Below are 20,294 nucleotides of genomic sequence, written 5' to 3'. Positions count from 1 at the left end.
GTGTGTCAGATCCTTTCCTACATAGAAATGCAAACAGATGAGATATCTGTGCTCATGTCTAACAGTGTTGAGCCTTCCCATGCCCACGCTTTTTAAATCACCAGGAGTGCACAGGTATGTGTGTGCCATGTGTGTGTGCACAGGGAGCATTTTTCCTTTAGGTAAATCCTGTCATACTATACCTACCTCCACAATCACTCATTTACTGGCATTTGTCTCCTGACCTAATTGATCTGAGCCCTGTTTTTATTTAGTTCTTTTCTTGTGGCAAAATTGAATTCATTGGAATGTGTAGGAAAATCCTGCTGCAACTGAGGCTTTAGAATAGATTTTTCTTTCTCCAAAATGTGCTATTTGCTATTAACAAATTCCCTGTACATGGTCTTGAAAAATTATCTTTATAATTCTCCCCGCCCCCCAGAACGATAGAAAAAAGCACCTTGCTACAGCTCTAACCATTGGGTATATGGTGTTAGTAATATTTTATTAACTACTTAAAAACCTGTGAGCACTCCATGCTGTCACTATGGAATTCATCATGAGACTAGGCTACAAACTAGATTTGCTTCCTTATTTGTTTTTTCCAATTCCTTGCTTGCTTTCTCCACTGCCTCTTGAGGAAATAGAAATCCGAGACATGTAAGTCAGTTTGGAAGAAGAGAAAAGAGCTGAATCAGCTAGCCATGAAAACCTTTCAATTCTCTGTCCTCTGTAGATGTTGAAGTAGGCCAGGTAGGTGACTGAGTTGTGGTTTTGAAATGTCTTCTATTTCTGGAAAGATCTGACTCATTCCCGGCTGTTTTCATACCCTTTATTATAGTGCCTTAAGGTGAAATTCGTGTCTCTATGGGAAGATTTCTGCTGAGGAAGTTCAATTTAATGGAAAGAGCTGCTGGGCCATGTTTCAACCCCAAAGCTTCCTGTTACTTGTAATAATAGATGTTAGTGATGTCTCTGTTAGCTGGAGAAGTTGGGAGGGTTACTTACCAAACCAAATTAATGACGTAAAAGAGTTGGAAATTCATCCAAGATTCAAGCCGGAATGCTAGACTCATACTGCAGTTGATTAGGTATCACACTGTTTAAATTTAAAGCTCAGGGGTCTTGGTGGTAGGATATGAATGGCAACTTTTCCAGACTTTTTCTAGTGTAGTCTCCACCTATTTCAAATGTCCATGTTAAAAGATAAACTTTGATCATTGGCACTGGATCAGGGCTATCAGCAGTGGTTTTCCACCGAGTTTTCAGCCACACCAGTCTTTTTCACTTTGGGGAATGCGAAATGTTCCCTCTAAAAGTTTGCTTTTCTCCCAGTGATTATTTCTGATTTTTCTGTGTAACAATTGATGCAAAATCATTTTTCAGTTGAATAAGTAGTTTGAGCTAATGCATATGGAACTTTGCACCCCAGACTCTTCCCTTGGCCATTAGCAATTAAAGGCCTCAAAAGCAGGAGCTAAGAGGATAGGAATATTCAGGGAGGTACTCACCCCATGTCAGAAACTCTTAAAGGAGAAGGTCGCTCTCACTCACTCTTCCAGATATTCAGGATTACCTCCGTAATAGCCCTGCAAAATGTCTTTCCTTTGGTTATTTGATCACTTCTTCCTAATCAAGTAGCCATGTTAGCTCTCGAGGTAAAATCGATAAAATCATGGTGATTTTATCACGTAGTTGAATCATTTGTCAAGCATGGGCTTGCAATGTTTTTTATTCTCACTGGAGACCTATTGTGGGTGGAGACTCTAAATACATTCTTTGAATAGGAAATGAATGTAAAAACATGCAAATTACTTTTGTGTTTTTATTGAGTGATGCATGAAAATTGTTTGACTAAATTACATTAATTATTAGCTACTAACTAGTAAATTCTGCACTGATCTTTGGATCATGTAGGGTAAATGCATCATTTAAAGGTTAAACATTCTTGCTGGGGCACCTGGGTGGCTCAGTTGGTTAAGTGTCCGACTCTTGATTTCTGCTCAGGTCATGACCTCAAGGTTCGTGGGATTGAGCCCTGCATCGGGCTCCATGCTAACAGTGCAGAGCCTGCTTGGAATTCTCTCTCCCCTCTATGCCCCTCCCCTGCTCATTCATTCTCTCTCTCTCTCTCTCTCTCTCTCTCTCTCTCTCAAAATAAATAAACAAACATTTAAAAAATAAAGATAAAATATTCTTGCCAGAAGCCATTCTGAATCTGGAATTCTAGAAAATTTAGCATTAAGGGAATTAGGAGTGCTCAGGGTGCTTTGAGTTAGTACCAAATGCATGTTTCCAAAAACTATACTGCAACAGGTTAACATTAAAGAGAAAAAGAAGCTATATAGTCAACAAAATACTGTACTTTCTACTTTTATGTGTTATTTGCTTTTACACATTTGTTAGGGAATGCGGGAACTTGTGATCTTTCATTTCAGTGGAGCGCGATGAGCCAGAATATATTTAGATGTAAAACATTGAACCACAACATGCACTGATGAACTTTTAAAGAATCTATGTTAATTGACTAACAGTCACTATTAAATTAATGAAGTTTTACTATGTGTGGTGGAAAATATTTAACATAGCTGTTTCTTGAGCTACATATGACCCTTTAGGCTCCCAGTCCTTGTTAGATTGGGAAGTGGAATGAACAAAATTTGATGTGGAAGCAGATGCTGGGCAGAGCCTAAGGGAACCTGGATCTTAAACTCAATTTCATTTTGGGCTCACTCATTATTAATGAGTTGAAAACTTCCTATGTGTGGACTGGTGTGTACATGTTCACGTGGCCACATTAGGTCTGAGTTTAATCTGGTGACCAGCGTTTCTTTCTAAACTTTCAAGAAAAATATCGGCATCTTATTTGCCCGTTGTTGATTTAGTAAGTTTTAGAGTATATGTACATCAGTGTTTTCAGCTATTTGGTGGATATTTCACTGACTCATAAAGTCGCAGATCTCAGTTTTATTTAAAATAAATATAATCGCCAGAGTGATCTGACAATAGAAATTGAACCATGCTGTATTTGATACCGTAAGGAAACGTCATCAGAACATAGATCATATAGTTTGTATGCATTTTATCAAATAGGAAATTTTACAGGAAACAGGAGAAGGGTGAGAGCCAACTCATTCTCCAGCATGAGAATGGAGTCATTGGGTGCCTTTCATAAAGGAAGATGTCATTCTCTGCTGTGTCTTTGGAACTGAAATTGGAAAACACATGCCAGTCAACTGTGGAATGGCTGCTGGTCACACAGGTGCAGTTTTAGCTGAGCAATTTAGAACCCGGATTATTTTGATAAAAGAAACATAAGAGAGCCGCTGGGAAGACCGCAGTTTTTGAGGAGGTGGAAGTGCTTTGTAAATGCCTGCAGTCACTCCTGGGTTCCGGTCCTCCCATCCTGCCTGATGGAGTAAACATGAAGAGTTTAAATGGAATCATGTCATTTAAATTCTTCATTGTTCAGTCCCTTTGTGAACTACTACTTGTGGTTTTGGGTTTTTTGTTTTGTTTTTTTTAAACCATCAGAATATTTGCAAACTTGTGAAGTTCACTTAAGGGTTTCAAGATGCTTGAAAATAAAAGTAGTATCTGGTTGGGAATTGTTTTTGTGTTCTTTTCCTACAAAAATAAATTTTCTAGGTTGCTGCAAACAACTAGCTGCCTCAGCTTAGATGTGAAAATCCACACTGGCGGTGTCTTGATTCCCCAGGTGCCACCTTCCTCTCCGACTTCCTGTTCTACTGCCTCCTTTGTACCTTGACCTTTATTAGGAAACAGGCCTCCCACGTGTGGTATCCAAGATCCTATCACTAAGACACAGCCAGACACAGCTCTTTCCTGCTTCTTTATTCCTGCAAATCTTCTTGGCTCACCTTCCTTGTACCTGTTCCCACCCCTTCATTTCCTCACTTAACATTACCCTATTATGACCATACCAATAAGTGGATGAAAGAGAGGTGGGACCGAATGATCATGTTAATTTTTATGTGCCTTTGTTACTGTAAACAGTTTCTTAAATTTCAGCCTAACCTATGATAATCTCACCACACTGGAATAATTACAAATAAGAATGAAATGGCTCACCTTCCCCATTTCTTATGGACTAGAAGAACAGATGAAGGAAGGCTGGCAGAAGTCCAGCCTTACTCTGGAGACAACCCAAAGGCATCTCTCCACTATGATCTAACACAAGCCCAATGCGCTCCAGAATGCAGGGGCAAGTTTAGGTGTGAAGGGACTCTGGAATAGCTTGTAAAAAATGGCTAAATGCTAACCAGCACACGGGTGGCTTAGTCCAGGATTCCCGTAATTTATAATTCTGTAAGAAATGTAGTAGTCTGAGCTATTTCCCAGCAGTCTCAGTATGGGTGGCACTGTTTTGAGTTTATAGTAACAGCGTTCTGTTCTTGAAATCAAGTCAATATTATCTGCATTGCGTTGTAATAGAACTGCATATATGTGTTAAAGGGATCTGTCTGATTCCTTTTGGCAAGGAATTGCAGAAATGCTTTTTAACCATGTCAGTTAAAGTGAGACTTTGGGAGTGAGAGAAAACAATGTAGCCTTTTCATTCTGAAATGGCAAATCCAGTTGTATTCTCTGAGTCTACCAAAGACTCCTATTTGAGGATTGTGAATGGAGAAGGGTGTGTGTGTCTGTGTCGATGTCTCTGTGTGTGTGTGTGTGTGTGTGTGTGTGTGTGTGTGTGCTCATGCTTTTTGCCATGGTGTGAAGACCTCCTTATGAAGGCATCCAAAGAATACCAAGTGGTAACAGTAGGTAGCTGGCTTGAGTAAATTTAGTCCCATTGGCCAACAACTCTTGAGTTAGAACTGGAGTTGTTGTAGATAAAGGTGGGAAAATCAGCCATTGCCTCAGCCTGTTTCCACAGTAAGCATGCTCGTCTCATCCACAAAAATGAAACTCAGTAGGGTTTGACCTGAACCCTTGGCTCATGTGTGGTGTTGGACTGGCAACAGTGACCAGACAGCACAAGGCCTGCAAGATGTTCTTTTGAAAGAGAAAGTGTTTGATGCCATTTGTTAGGGGACAGAAACCAAATAAAGGCCAAGGACCATGCTCATTCCATGGAGAAGAGGCGAACCTCTCTGCTGACAAAACATTCTGAGTTGACTGAATGAGGAAGTCAACCCAGCTATAAGGAATACTGAAGTTCTCAGACCTCAGAAGACAATATGTGCATGCAATCTCAAGGGCTGTGAACATGGGAAAGGAAGGGAAAAAGACATTTATAAAGTCAATCTTAACAGTTTTTGCAATACCTCTTATTTGCAGACTATTGGATTTATGTTATTGCACTCTTCGTGTGATCTATCTTATGTATCTGATAGTTTTTATGAATAATTTTTTGAGTTGTAAACTCTTATACACTTTATTAAAATGGACCTAATAAAAATAAATGATTTATATTTTGTATTATTTCTTAAGCCAGATCTTCCTAGGATTGAAGGGCTCCATAAGCACCTTTTATAGTAGCAAGCCTCGTTTTATGGTTTTAAGTTTCAAAGGACAACTTTTGGTTGGTTGTTTGCTAGGTTTCCAATGCCAACATTGTTATTTCCTGACAACTTCTTTCCATTCTGCATGTTCCATGGAGACGTAAATGAAATAATACAAGACAGTGGGGCCATATGGATTGAGCTAGAAAAACCACAGAGCTCCCTGCTATTGTAAACTTTATTGTGAGCTCCTAAAATATGTTATTTGAATATGACCGGCATCAATATTCAGTCTTTAAAAACACACAAAAATCCCTTAAGAGAGACCAGCGTTAACATAACAAAGAAAGAAGTCTCGGAAACAACAAACAAAAAAGCCAGAGTCTTAACTACGGAAAAGTAACTGGTGATTACCAGAGGGAGGTTGGTGGGGGGCTGAGTGAAATAGGTGAAGAGGATTAAGAGTACACTTAACATGATGAACACTAAGTAATGTAGAGAATTGTAAAATTGCTATACTGTACACCTGCAACTAACAGAACACTGTACATTAATTATACTGGAATTAAAATAACATTAAAAAGTACACACACACAAAGAGAAGTCTTGGGGGGAAATGAGTTATTCCTAAGAATTTCTAAATCTATACTGTGGGAGAGAAACTACCTGCCTGTTTCCTCTCCAAATTTGAGAAAATAATAGTAACATTTGAGCTTTAACGAGTTCGACATCCATCATTCAGGGAGAATTGGCAAAGGGCTGAGTTCAGTTCTGAGTTCAAACTGATAATGATTCAAAGAAGATCCAGGGATCCAGAGAGTTATGGTATAATATATATAAGTAAAACCAAAGGTGCCTACTTTTTCTGAAGATTCATTTAACATCTGATTCACCTGTCTTTAAATATATGCCCTGCCTAGTTCTACAGTGTGAAGTTCCTTTGCTTTTTCTATTTCAAGTTATCATTAACCAAGAGTACATTCTTCCTTGTCTGTGACTTGGACTGCTCTGGGGGAAGCCATTTCACATAGATGCATTATTTCCACTAAGATAGATGCAGGAATCAGAGCCTTCTGCACATGTGGACCGACTCACCTGCAGTGACTTAGCTCTGCCTTCCTTGTAGGGAGAGCCAGAGTTAGACACTCTGGCTCCCACAGGACGCTATCGTTTGCATTCACCCTTTTGTGGCTTACTTTTGCTAGCTTTGAGACTGGTTAATAAGAGACCAGCCAGGGAAGTATTACCCCCTAATCGAAAACCAAGTGGGAAAAACCAGAGTGAGGCCCAGAGAAAAGCCGCGAGCAGATAATTTAGACCCGTCTCTCTGGATTTGGAGACAGAGATCTTTTTCCTTCCATCATAAGAATTTTTCCTTGAGTTTATCTATCCTTATATTAGGGTAGTAAGGTCTAGAGGGCCTCAGCATCTCAGCTTACATGGAAGAAGACAAATAATTCCTCAACCTTTTATGCAAGTCTGGAGGGCCCAAAAGAATCCAAGTATACTCTTCCAAGGCAGCTCAGTTCTCTAGCACTGAGAGAATATGGTGAAGTCACATATGGTGAAATTAGTATTTCTACCTGATCTCCCCAGCCTCATCCTGTTTCTGAGCAGGACCTTTAACCCAAGGACAGACTCTGTTTTTACTCTTTAGAGAACCCTAGCTTATTGGAAGGGAATTGATCACAGTTTTCTAATGGAGTATCCAAAAATTAAATATAAACTGTCAGACTTTGTTCAGTTTCTAATGACTATTACTAGTAGAAATATTCAGTTCAAGTAAAATTCAAACCAGTTAAAACCACGCATCAGTGAAAAATGATGGAAGAATGAAATTTTGACAAAATTTGAATCAAAATTTTGACTCAGGAAATTTGAATTTAGTAGGTTTAGTAGCCACAAGAGAACTTAGTAGCAGAAGGTACATTGGTAAAATCTGAAATGAACCAAAAATTGACTAATAAGTCTCCATTATAAAATGTATACAGAAAAGACTGGATCCCGGGGCTTCTGGGTGGCTCAGTCGGTTAAGCATCTAACTTTGGCTCAGGTCATAATCTTGTGGTTTGTGGTTTCAAGCCCTGTGTCGGGCTCTGTGCTTAGAGCCTGGAGCCTGCTTCAGATTCATTGTCTTCCTCTCTCTGTGCCCCTCCCCTGCTCATGCTCATGCTCTCTCTTTCTCAAAAATAAATAAACATTAAAAATAAAAAGAAAGAAAAGACTGGATCCCTGGAAATACATTGCCTAGGAAATTGATCAAAAATTAAATTAGCCTAATAGAGTTAGTAGGATTTCTTAGAAGAATTTCTTGATGAAAATTCATCAATGCTAGCCCAGTTAAAATATGTGTTCAAAAACACAAGGTGAAACAGCCACAGTAGTTCAATATGTCTTTCTTGTGCCTGCACATGGGCTGTTGAAGTAAAGTTGTCCAGATGGCCATTAGTAGTATGAATCAGGAGAGAAGTCTTGACTGCTGGTAGAGGAAAGTCCTCAGTGAGTCTATCAGTGAGTCCTGGATGAGGAGAATGCAGAATGAGAGGAACATTTACAACACCCTTTGGGAATGACAACACTTCAAGGACGGGTGGAGAAACAAAGCCATGAAGGAAACTGAGTCACAAACGTAGACGAACAGAAGGGGGATACCAAAGCTAAGAGAGGAAACCTTTTCCAGACTGAGAAGTGGTCAGTAGTTTTTAAATGCCACAGAGAGATCAAAAGAGATAGAAAAATGTTAATTGGATTTGTCATTTGGAGGCCAGAGGTGAACTCAAGCAAGAGCAATTTCAGTAAAATAGGGCAGACTGCAGTGCATTGAGGACTGAGTGGGGTGTAAAGAAGGAAGGATATATTTTAAAGAACAAGGTGGTTCTATTTTATACAAGGACCTTGTATAAATAATAACCCACAATTTAAGGGCACCACAGCTGCACTGTTCTTTTCCCCAGGAGAGCAACCTGGTCCCCAATTTTTTTTTTTTTACATTATATGTTTTTTTTTTCTTAAAAGATTTATCCTTCTTAAATTAATAGCCTTCTCCATATCTTATTATATCTAACTTGCATTCCAATATCATTGATTTGGATGTTTTTTCCCTCCAGTTCTCATACTAATAACATCACAGAATAAATGTTTGTAGGATAGAAAAGGAAAATTACACTATAATATCAGTGAATTTTTTTTTTTTAAATGGGGGCACCTGGGTAGCTCAGTTGGTTGAGCGTCCAACTCTTAATTTTGGCTCAGGTCATGCTCTCATGGTTCACAGGATTGAGCCATGTGTTGGGCTCTGTGCTGATGGCACAGAGCCTGCTTGGGATTCTTTCTCTTCTCTCTGTCCCTTCCCTGTGTAAGCATGCACGTGCACTCACAAAGTAAATAAACATTAAAAACAAAACACTGTATTCACTATGGTAGGCTGAATAATGCCTCCTACATCCATGTCATAACCCCCAGAACCGGTGAAGGATACCTTATATAGCCAAAGGGATTTAGCACATGTGATGATTAAATTAAGGGTCTTAAAATGGGAAGGCTGTTCTAAATTAGTCAGGTGGGCCCAACGTAATCACAGCTTCAAGAGAGATGCAGGAAATGGGAATGCAGACTGATGCAGCCACTCTGGAAAACAGTATGGAGGTTCCTCAAAAAATTAAAAATAGAACTACCCTATGACCTAGCAATTGCACTACTAGGTAATTATCCGAGGGATACAGGTGTGCTGTTTCGAAGGGGCACATGCACCCCAATGTTTATAGCAGCGCTATTGACAATAGCCAAGGTATGGAAAGAGCCCAAATGTCCATCGACAGATGAATGGATAAAGAAAATGTATATATATATACAATGGAGTATTACTCGGCAATCAAAAGATTGCCATTTGCAACTACGTGGATGGAACTAGAGGGTACTATACTAAGTGAAATTAGTCTGAGAAAGACAAATATCATATGACTTCACTCATATGAGGAATTTAAGATACAAAACAGATGAACATAAGGAAAGGGAAGCAAAAATAACATAAATATAGGGAGGGGGACAAAACATAAGAGGCTTTTAAATATGGAGAAAAAACAGAAGGTTGCTTGAGGGGTTGTGGGAGGGGGGATGGGCTCAATGGGTAAGAGGCATTAAAAAAAAAAAGATGCAGGAAAAGAGAAGACGGCAACGTGGTGACAGAAACAAAGTCTGGAGTGATACTTTGAAGATGTAGGAAGCCAAAGAATTCAGGTAGCCACAGAGGTGAAAAACATAAGGAAACAGATTCTCCCCTCAGAGCCTCTAGATGGAACCAGCCTTGCTAACAACTTGACTTTAGTCCAGTGAAAATGGGCTTCAGGATGTACCTGTACCTGTATCAGACTGTATCTGACCTCCAGACTATAAAAGAATAAATTTGCTGTTTTAAGCCATTCCAGTTGTGATAATTTGTTATAGCAGCAGTAGGAAACTAATCTAGTCACTAAAGCTACTCCCAAAGTTCTAAGAGAAGTTAACAACAGCACCGTTCTTACTGACAAAGGGCAACGGATACCTTGTGTTGAGGAGTGGAGGTGAACACAAGTTTAAACTGCTTAGGGTTACATTCCTCGTCCATCACTTCCTAGCTGTGTAAACTTGAACAAATCACTGAACTTCTGAGGCTGTTTCTTCATCCGTAAACCAGGGATAACATTTAATGCCCACATCACAGATTGTTACGAGTTGTACTTAGAAGAGCGGTCCATTTTAAGTGCTCATTCAGTATTACTGATTTCTGTTTGACTCACCAGCTTTGGTGGCACCACCATGTGGTAATGGCACAATTCCCTTGAGCCTACCAGCTCCGAAGCTGTGCTTTATCTGACAATTTTTAATATTTGCATTTATTTCATATTTTGCATATGAGGTGACACTTTATTACTCTTTTTATGTAGCCCTTTCAAATTCATATAAGATGTGACCATGCTATGAGCTTGAATGGAAATGAAAAGAGAGCTAGGGAGCTTGCCAGTGGGGGACATGGATGAAGAAGGATTAATGGGGGAAGTGCTTGAATATGGTTGTTCCTTATCAGCTAAGGAGAAACCACCTGTAGAGAAGGAACAGATGAAGATGAAGGAATAAGAGAGTGAAAAGTAAATGGACAAGCACACTCAGCACCACACCCAGATGTTGGTTTCTAAATGAAAGGAACCAAGACTCCACAGAGAATGGCTGCTTCTAGGGCTGGGGAAATATACAAGGTGAACTCGGAGCACCTTGTATTGCCAGAAAGTAAAGAAGCGCTTAAAAAAAAAAAAAAGTCACAGAGACACAGGCACCAACCTGATATCAGCCCATACTGATATAAAAGTCATTGAAAAAATAAATGGGGGGAAGAAAAGACATATCGCACATAGAAGAATTTCAACTAATTTGTGTAGACTCTCCTGCCTCCGAAGTACAGCTTAATTCCACACACTTTGAATGTTGTCTATACTTCCAAAAAGTAGTGTATGGAAAGGGAAGATGGAAAGAGTAACTTTGCAGTGGAAAAACCTGACAAACACCACCTCAGCCAGAGGATCAAAGTTAACATCAACAGCGGTATGTTGTGACACTGTTGTGACAACCGTGACATGATGTGATGAGAAGGGTATTTGACCTCTGTGGTCTTCCTCTCCAAAACCCATAACCCCAGTCTAACCAAGAGAATAATATCATACAAATTCCCACTGAGAGACATTCTACAAAATATTTGACCAGCACTCTTCTAAGCTGGTAAAAGTCACCAAGTCACCAAAACCAGGGAAGTCTGACAAACTGTCGCAGGCCAGAAGATGTTAGGAGCTATGACGAGAAAATGTAATATATCTGGATAGGATCCTGGAACAGAAAAATAATTAAAGAAAAAGTAGTGAAATCCAAACAAACCATGGAGGAGTTTTGTTAATGTTGGTTCCTTAGCCATGGCAAGCCTGTCCATCACGGTGTTGACCAGCTGAAGTTTGCCTGAAGCCGTCAGTCTGTCACAGAGGAGTGAGCTAGATGCCACTGTGGGGCTCTGAGAGTCTTGAATTTGTCCCAGGTTGGTGAAGAGTCCACGTACAGATTCTTTGAGGTCATTCTCATCGATCCATTCCGTAAAGCTATCAGAAAAAATCCTGACGCCCAGTGAATCACCAAACCAGTCCACAAGCACAGGGAGCTGTGAGGGCTGCCATGTCCTGGCCATAAGAATGTGCCCTTGGAGGGGCGCCTGAGTGGCTCAGTTGGTTGAGCGTCTGACTTCAGCTCAGGTCGTGATCTTGTAGTTCGTGGGTCCGAGCCCTGCGTCGGGCTCTGTGCTGACAGCTCGGAGCCTGGAGCCTCCTTCGGATTCTGTGTCTCCCTCTCTCTCTGCCCCTCCCCTGCTCACATTCTATCTCTCTCTGTTTCTTAAAAATGAATAAATGTTAAAAAAAAAAATGTGGCCTTGAAAAGGGCCCCAAGTTCCACCACGTTCTTGGTGGTTCTCACCGTGTGGCATGGAGAAGACACAGTACTCTCCAGGTCCGCCATTACCGTTAATGTAAGTAATGTTTGTAAAATTCTTACCTAATAAACAATTTAGGACAGTAAAAAAAAAAAAAAAAAAAGAATAAAAAGTTTACTTAAAAAATAATAAATTGGGTGGGGAACCTGGGTGGCTCAGTTGGTTAAGTGTCTGACTTCAGCTCAGGTCATGATCCTCATAGTTCATGGGTTGAAGCCCCAGGTCAGGCTCTGCTGACAGCTCAGAGCCTGGAGCCTGCTTCGGATTCTGTCTCCCTCTGTCTCTGCCCCTCCCCTGCTTACTCTCTGTTTCTCTCTCTCAAAAATAAAAATTTTTAAATTTATTTAAATCTGCTAAGAACGATGACACAAGGGGTTAAGTTCGGAATGGCTAGTAAAGGGAATTGTTAAAATATCTGCAACCATTGTTTTGAATAGACTCAGTTCAGTAAGATAAGGTAAGAGTTCAGGAAAGGGCTTAGCTATGGTCCTTGTGATCTTCCCACCTCCTTGATGAAATGCCTGCAGGTCCTGTCACTTTCTGGTCTCCTTCAGCTTTAAACATGATCGTATTTCCCACAGTCCTCTCCAGTGGTAAGAAATCTAGCTAAGTCTTTACACCTTCCATTTTCCGTCTACCAGAGAGCTTCCCTCCTTTCCCTAGGTTGGGCTCAGAAGCCAGCCTCCCCTTTCTACACCTGCCTCCTATGGCTGGGGCAGAAGGAGGGGCTTTGGGATCAAGGTGCAGCATCCTTTTCCTTGGCTGGGGCTGCCCGTGGCTCTCTGCCCTGTTCCCGTCCAGGGTGACACACCCTCTAGCTCAGGGCGTTGGCAGACAATGGCCTACGGGGCAAATCTGGGCAGCAGAGAAGCATGGTTTTTCCATTTTTTGATGTCTGGAAAAAAATCAGTAATATTTCATGACATGAAATTAGATGAAACGAAAATGGCAGTGTCCATAAATAAAGTTGTATTGGGACACAGTTATACCCATATATTTATGTATTGCTCATGCCTGCTTTTGCTCTATAATGGCAGGGTTGGGTGGTTGTGGTAGACACTATATGGTTAGGAAGACTAAAATATATCCTCTCTGGCCCTTTACAGATGAGTTTGCTGAGCCCTGTTTTCACTCACTCTTGCAATCCACTCCCCTCACCTTCTGCCACTGGTGGTATAACCCACGCAGCAAGCTGGAGCCCCTTGCCCTCCTGGGGACCCTCGTGAGCAGGAGTTCAACCTGGCTCACTTCTGCAGCATCTCCTTGTTCCATGGAAAGTCCTGCATCCTTGTCCCTCCAAATGTCAGGAGTGCAAGCTGGTCCCCTATTCCTTCCCTCTTTGCTGTGCCATTGTGGGAGGCTCCAGATAGCCTCCTATCTTTAGGCTTCACCCCCCAAACTCCTGGGGATACTCCAAAGACTCCCTCACCATGTTTTACCCAAGTAACTGGAGAGGCAGACCCAGAGTTCCTATAGTTCAGGAAGCCTGTGGCCAGTAGATGAGACACCACACTCCTTGTGGGCACCCTGGGGCCTTAAAATATGATTTTCAGGGGCATCTGGGTGGCTCGGTCAGTTAAGCATCCGACTTCGGCTCAGATCATGATCTCATGGTTTGTGAGTTTGAGCTCCACATTGGGCTCTGTGCTGACCACTCAGAGCCTAAAGCCTGCTTCAGATTCTGTGTCTCCTTTCTCTCTCCCCCTCCCCGCTCCACTCTCTCTCAAAAATAAATAAAACATTACAAAAAATATGCTTTAAATAAATAAATAAATAAATAAATAAATAAATAAAATGATTTTCAGTTGGCCTGCCAGGATGAGTTGGGGGGGGTGGTCACCATTTTTCTGCATCTTTTAGGAAGCCCACAGGGTTGTCTCTAATCACTTTAAAATGTTGGAGCCCTTATTATCCAATGTCCTTGACTTTGAGGCTTTAGCCAAAACTCTAAAACAACAGGAAAAGTCCCAGACCATATCCTGTGACACAGGGTATTATGGTGCACAACTTCAGGGGGTGTGATTCACATTGAGGCCTGTGTTACTGTGGCCCCTAGGGTTATTATACAGGGCACACCCTGCATGGCCAGAAGCCAAGCTCCTATGGCTACATATACACAGCAACAAACCCAAATGACCCACATGTCTTCTCTTCCTCACAGATCTCAAATCTAAGGACACTTTCCTGGCTTTGGAGATGAAAGCAGACAGGTGCAGTATGACAAAGGAAGCCCAGGTTTTGGTGGCTGTTGGTATAAGCCTTTGAGCATAAAATAGCAGAGGAATTCCAAGGCTTGTATAGTGATACGGGGAAATTCGAAAGTAGTACGACTTTTGCTTTTAAAATGTTTATACCAGTGGTTCAGGTCACAGTCTCACGGTTTGTGAGAGAAGCCTGCTTGTGATTCTCTCTTTCTCTCTTTGCTCCTTCCCCACTCTCTCAAGATAAAAAAATAACATGTGTATTCTAGAATTTTTAAGAAAAAGGAACAGATTTTTTTCTCTTAAGCAACAAACCAGAGAGTAGAGAGAGCTATATGTAATTAGAGTGATAATTAGAAGGTATTATCTCCAAAAAGAAGAAGGAGGAGGAGGGGTGTGAGGAAGAGGAGGGGGAGATGGCATCATCTCTGTTGTTACCTCTTCAACATTTCTTGAAACTTTAATCAATCTCTGGGTAAAAATAGGGCCACATTACAATATTTCTCTGTCCCTACCATCTCTGTAGAAACTCTAATGACCTGCATCTCTTTCCAGCTATTCCTGGGATCACATGTGCTTGGAACAGACTCTGTTCTGCTATCATTTACATATTTACTTCAACTGCTCTGCAACTGGCTGCCAAATCAGCCCCAGAAGGCCAAGGCACCCACCATGTACAATCCTCCCACTACTCCTGTCCAGACGGGCTGCTGCAGCCTGCTAATAAAGCCGCATGACCCAGGGCTCAAGGCTCACACAGTCTTGGACACAGTCTTGGATGTTTTAACAAAGCAGCTCTCTTATTTTGTGTGTCACCTTGGTTTCAAGCCCCCTTCCTGGGCCTCAGGCAGCGTCCATGGGTGTTAGACCAAAGACCGTCTGCACAGCAAGGTTCACTGATCTTGAATCACACTTTTAAAAAAATGTTTGTTTACTTATTTAAGAGAGAAAGAGACACACAGAGAGAGAGAGAGAGCACTAGTGGGGATGGGCAGAGAGAGAGAGAGAGAGAGAGAGAGAGAGAGAGAGGGAGAGAAAGAATGCAGGGCCTGATCCCACGAAGCATGAGACCATGACCTGAGCCGAAATTAAGAGTCGAATGCTTAACGAACTGAACCACCCAGGTGCCCCATGAATCAAACTTTTGAATACTGACTTTTTCCCAGAGAGGAATTCTTTCCCAGGACAAATTCTTTCCTGGCAGGCTTTCCAATGCCTCAGGTAAACATTTATCTGCTGGAACTTGCCACATTGGCCCCCAGAAATGCTCAAACCTGTTCTAGGAAGAACAGACTAGGCTGCTGACCTCAGGTGTTGTTGCTTATAGACGTGTCAGGAGTGGGTCTCAAAGTTTTACAGGAGAAGACAACAGCGTTGTTAGACCTACCCATATGACAAGCTCGGTGCAAGACACTCGACATGCATTTTTCTCTAATCCACTTGACCATTTTTGATAGATATTGTTATCCACATTTTGCAGATCAGTAAAGTTAGGGCTCATTCACTCAACAGGTATTTGTTGAGTACGTACTGTGTGCCAGGCATTGTTCTAGGCAGATGAGATATCTCAGTTACCAAGGTAGGCACCCTTGTGTGGTATACTTTCTAGAGGGAGTAAATGACTTTAAATAATTAGCAGACTAATGAAATAAAATATGGTAGAAGGTGACTATGGGACTTCAGAGAGGTTTCAATTCAGCAAGTATATTTTGAGCCTCTCTTAAATGCCAGGCACTGGGAACAGAATCAAGAAGATAAACTTGGAGCGCCTGTGTGTGGTTCACAGTCTAGTACGACCAGTGTGAGCAGCAGAACCGGGACTCAGCGCTGGTGGTCCAGGTCTGCACTGGCACTGCCGTCCATGGCAGGAGCACCTTAGTCTTATTTCTCTTTAAACACCCAACACAATGAGTTCCTCTTATGTGAAGCCTTCTTCCTGCCGTCATCTCACCCAGAAATCGTCATTCACTTCTCTTTCCTGCCACCAGTGGGCCCTCGACATAGCCCTTGGGTAGCCCTTGTTCCCCAGGGCTGCCTTCATTGATTTACAGCGTCTCCCCTCTAGGAGTTCCCTGAGACCAGGAATTGTTTTGCTCATCTTTGTAGCCTCGAACCAAGGATTTTGATCATTTGTAAGTAACAGGAAACCTGACTCCAGTGGCATCGACAAAACTGTGGCCGATTTTTTCTCATGCGACAAGAAGTCTGGAAGATGGTGGTTGCCGGTAGTTGTTGGTTCACTTCCTCAGGGATGTCATGGCTGAAGCGTGGCTGCCTTGACTCCAGTATTCCCACCCCGTGCAAGCAGGAGGAAGGGCCAGCACCTACAGCAGGAAAGCAAAACCTCTTCAGACATTTGTGACAGTCTTCCACACTTGTCTCATTGGATGGAACTGGGCCACATGACAAGCCCTAGTTGCAAGAGAGGTTAGAATTATTATTATTATTGTTATCATCATTATCATTATTAGATTGGACACATTGCCACCTGAGTAAAGTCAGTGTTGGCTAGTAAAGAAGAAGGGGAAAGTGATTATTGGAAGGCATCTAGCATCATCTGCCTCAATCCCTAGTACAAAGCATAGAGCCTGGGACCGTAATTGAGAAAGCAATCAATAGTTATTGAAAGAAAACAAATGAACAAGGGAAAAAGAGAAAAACAAAAAATAGGCTCTTAAATATGGAGAACAAACTGTTGGTTGCCAGAGGACAGGTGGGTGAGGGGATGGGTGAAATAGGTGAAGGAGATGAAGAGTATGTCTATCATAATGAACACTGACTGATGTATAAAACTGTTGAATCACTACATTGTACACTGAAACTAATATATGTTAAATGTACTTGAATTTTAAAAATAAATAAATTATTTAAAAAATAGTTATTTTGGGGTCACCTGGGTGGTTCAGTGGTTAAGCGTCCAGCTTCAGCTCAGGTCATAATCAGGTCCTTGAGTTTGGGCCCCGTGTCAGTCTCTGTGCTGATAGAACCTAGAGCCTGTTTCAGATTCTCTCTCTCTCTCTCTCTCTCTCTCTCTCTCTCTCTCTCTGTCTCTGCCCCTCCCCCACTCATGCTCTGTCTCTCTCAAAAAATAAACATTTAAAAAAGTTATTTTTAATCATTTTCAAAAGTTTTAATTTTAATTCCAGTTAACAAAGTGTTATATTAGCTTCAGGTATACAATATAATGATTCAACACTCCATACATAACCCTGTGCTCATCATGACAAGTGTACTCCTTAATCCCCATCACTTATTTAAGCCATCCTTCCCCCCATCTGTGGTAACCATCAGTTTGTTCTCTATAATTAACAGTCTGTCTCATTTGTCTCTTTTTCTTCTCTTTTTGTTTCTTAAATTCCACATATGAATGAAATCATATGGTATTTGTCTTTCTCTGACTGTCTTATCTCACTTAGCATTATACTCCTTAGCTCCATTCATGTCATCGAAATGGAAAGTTTCGTCCTTAAAAAATAGTTATTGAATAAATGGCGAATGAGTAAATAAATGACTTTTTGGCCCATGTCACATGGTCTGGGAATCTTCCCAGGGAATAATTAAAACAGAATTGACATCTTATTGAAATGGTATTAGGGAAAATATCAGTTGTTTATTGATTATCATGGTGAATGTGTGTGTGTGTGTGTGTGTGTGTGTGTGTGTGCATGTGTGGTGTAGAGACGATGGGAGAGAAAAAGGGTAGCATAAATAGATACAGATATCTCAAGTAGTAGTTTTACTTTTTCCTAAAAGAGTCACCCTCCCTCTAGGATATTTGGGGAAAAAAATGAAGGCTGTTTCACATCTGTTCCTGAGTTGTCCACCTGGCTGCTGTCCCCAGTTTCATGTGCCAGTGGTTACAATCCTCTCCATAGATGCTACACCCTGCTTTGGCACAGTACCAGGTAAGGGGGGAATGAGGCCAGGCCCTCTCTTTCTGCTGTCTGCACAGTCATCACACGGATTGAATGTGTGTACTGGATTTGCAAAGGGTTCAGGTGACGACATTCATTCACTCAACTAGTTCTTTTTTTGACCACCTACTATGTGCCAGGTATTCTACTAGGAGCTGGGGTACAAGAGTAAAGAGACAGACATGCCATTTTTAAAGTTGAGGGGGTAGCAGGGAAAAGTATCATTACAAAAATCAATACCCAAATTCATGATTTTAAGTTGTGATAATGTGCTATGAAGGAAAAGGAGACTGTGTGTTGAGAGAGAATAACAGAGGAGACTATTTCAATGGGGACGAAAAGAAGCGTCAGGAAAGGCCACCTAAGGTAGGATATTTAAGGAAAATATCCCTACCTTATATTCAGACCGGGGGGAATTAATACAAGGTATTCAAAAAAAAAAAAAAAAAAGGAGGGGAAAAGAAAGAGAGAGGTGGGAGGAGGGAGGCATTCCCCACAGAGGGAGCAATTTGTGCAAAGGCACTGAGGTGGGAAATAATTTGACATATTAAGGAACTGAAAACAGCCAGGGAAAGGGAAAAAGAGAGGAAGCTGGCACCTCTATGCAAATATGTACACAAATAATTTTACATAAATGGGATCATACTGTATGCAGTTTCTAAACTTTTATTTTTCACCACATCATTAATGTAAATAACCAATACTCGGCAAAGGTTTTTTTTTTTTTATCCAGTTTTTGTAAGGGCAAGAAACATATTCTGATGGCTGATTGAAATGCTAACTGACTAGAGGGTATTATGCTAAGTGAAATTAGTCAGAGAAAGACAAATATCATATGACTTCACTCATATGAGGAATTTAAGATACAAAACAGATAAACATAAGGGAAGGGAAGCAAAAGAATGTAAAAACAGGGAGGGGGACAAAACATAAGACACTCTTAAATATGGAGAACAAACAGAGGGTTACCGGAGGGGTTGTGGGAGCGGGGATGGGCTACATGGATAAGGGGCATCAAGGAATCTACTCCTGAAATCATTGTTGCACTATATGCTAACTAACTTGGTGTAAATTAAAAAATAAATTAATTTAAAAAAACATTAAAAAAAAAAAAAGAAATGCTAACTGGTATAAACTTCCTGAAGTTTTTCAATCACAAAAAATGGGGAAAGAAAAGTGCCTGGAAGGAGGTCCCAAAAAGCACCAACATTTAAGAGGCTGGCAGATGAAACCTTGCAGGGGGAGACAGAGGAGTAACCATTAAAGTTGTAGGAAAAATTGGCAGTTGTGTTGCCAAGGAAAGAGATTATTAAAAGGCGGGAGAAATCTTCAGCATTCGATGTTCCAGGGGTCAAGAAAGGTAATAACTGAGAAGGATTCTTCAGGTATAGCAACATGGATGTTGTGAGCAGTCTTGAGTAGAGCGCCAGGGTGGGAGTGGGGGAATATTGGGACACAGAAACTGGTTTCAGTGGTTTGAGTGAGAGGTGAAAAACCAGAGATTAAAAGTGTAGGCAACTCTTTTATGCCATTTGGCTCTGAAGGGAAGAAAAGAGAGAGTGGTGGCTGGAGGCAGATTTGGAGCAAGGCAGGAGTTTTCTTTTTGGGAAGGAAACTGAAGATAGGGAAGAAAGACTGGCCCCTACCCAGGGCCTGTTCCTGAGTGGGAAAAGTCACACTTCAGTCAGGATCTAAAAGAGAGAAAGGGGGCAAGCCTTGGACTGCACTGAGGTCTAGAATGAATGTTCCGCGAAGAACCAGCAGTTGGAAGCCAACCTGTGGCCTCCAGAATGTAAACTGCACTAAGGAAGCACAGCCTGCTCGGTGTCCAAACCCACACCTAACGCAGGCCTGCAGCCCCACCCACCCTCTTGGACACTTCTCTGGGCCATAGAAACCACAAAGGTTATTGTGCCTGTGGCTTCAATCTGTCCAACAGTAGGTGTGTTGTTCCTGGTCCAGAAACCAGTACTGTGCTTACCTTCTAGAGCAGTGGCTCTCAAATTTTAGCGGAAGGTCGTATTAAAACAGAGACTGGACCCCACCTCCAGAGACTGTGATTCAGTGGGTTTATGGCGCGGCCTGCTAATTTGCATTTCCAATGTGTTCCCATCTGTTGTTGCCCCCCCCCCCGCCCCCCGTCTACATCTTGAGAACCGTTGTCCTGGAGAAAGCAAAATACTCAAGAAAAGTTCTGGAAGAGTAGTTAATAGGCTTTTGCACTTGGCTC

General features: G+C 41.5%; 1 long non-coding RNA gene across 1 annotated transcript; it reads right to left on the bottom strand.

Annotated features, from left to right (window-relative positions):
* Positions 1-15,834: 15,834 nt before the first annotated feature.
* LOC109498209 lies at positions 15,835-20,252 on the bottom strand. Its single transcript, XR_002154894.3, has 2 exons — positions 20,046-20,252; positions 15,835-16,474 (listed from the first exon to the last, which is right to left on the bottom strand). It is a non-coding gene; the product is annotated as an uncharacterized LOC109498209 (long non-coding RNA).
* Positions 20,253-20,294: the final 42 nt, after the last annotated feature.

Source organism: Felis catus, chromosome A3, assembly GCF_018350175.1.
Source record: "Felis catus isolate Fca126 chromosome A3, F.catus_Fca126_mat1.0, whole genome shotgun sequence".
Taxonomy (NCBI): domain Eukaryota; kingdom Metazoa; phylum Chordata; class Mammalia; order Carnivora; family Felidae; genus Felis; species Felis catus.
This window is presented reverse-complemented; position numbering and strand designations above follow the sequence as displayed.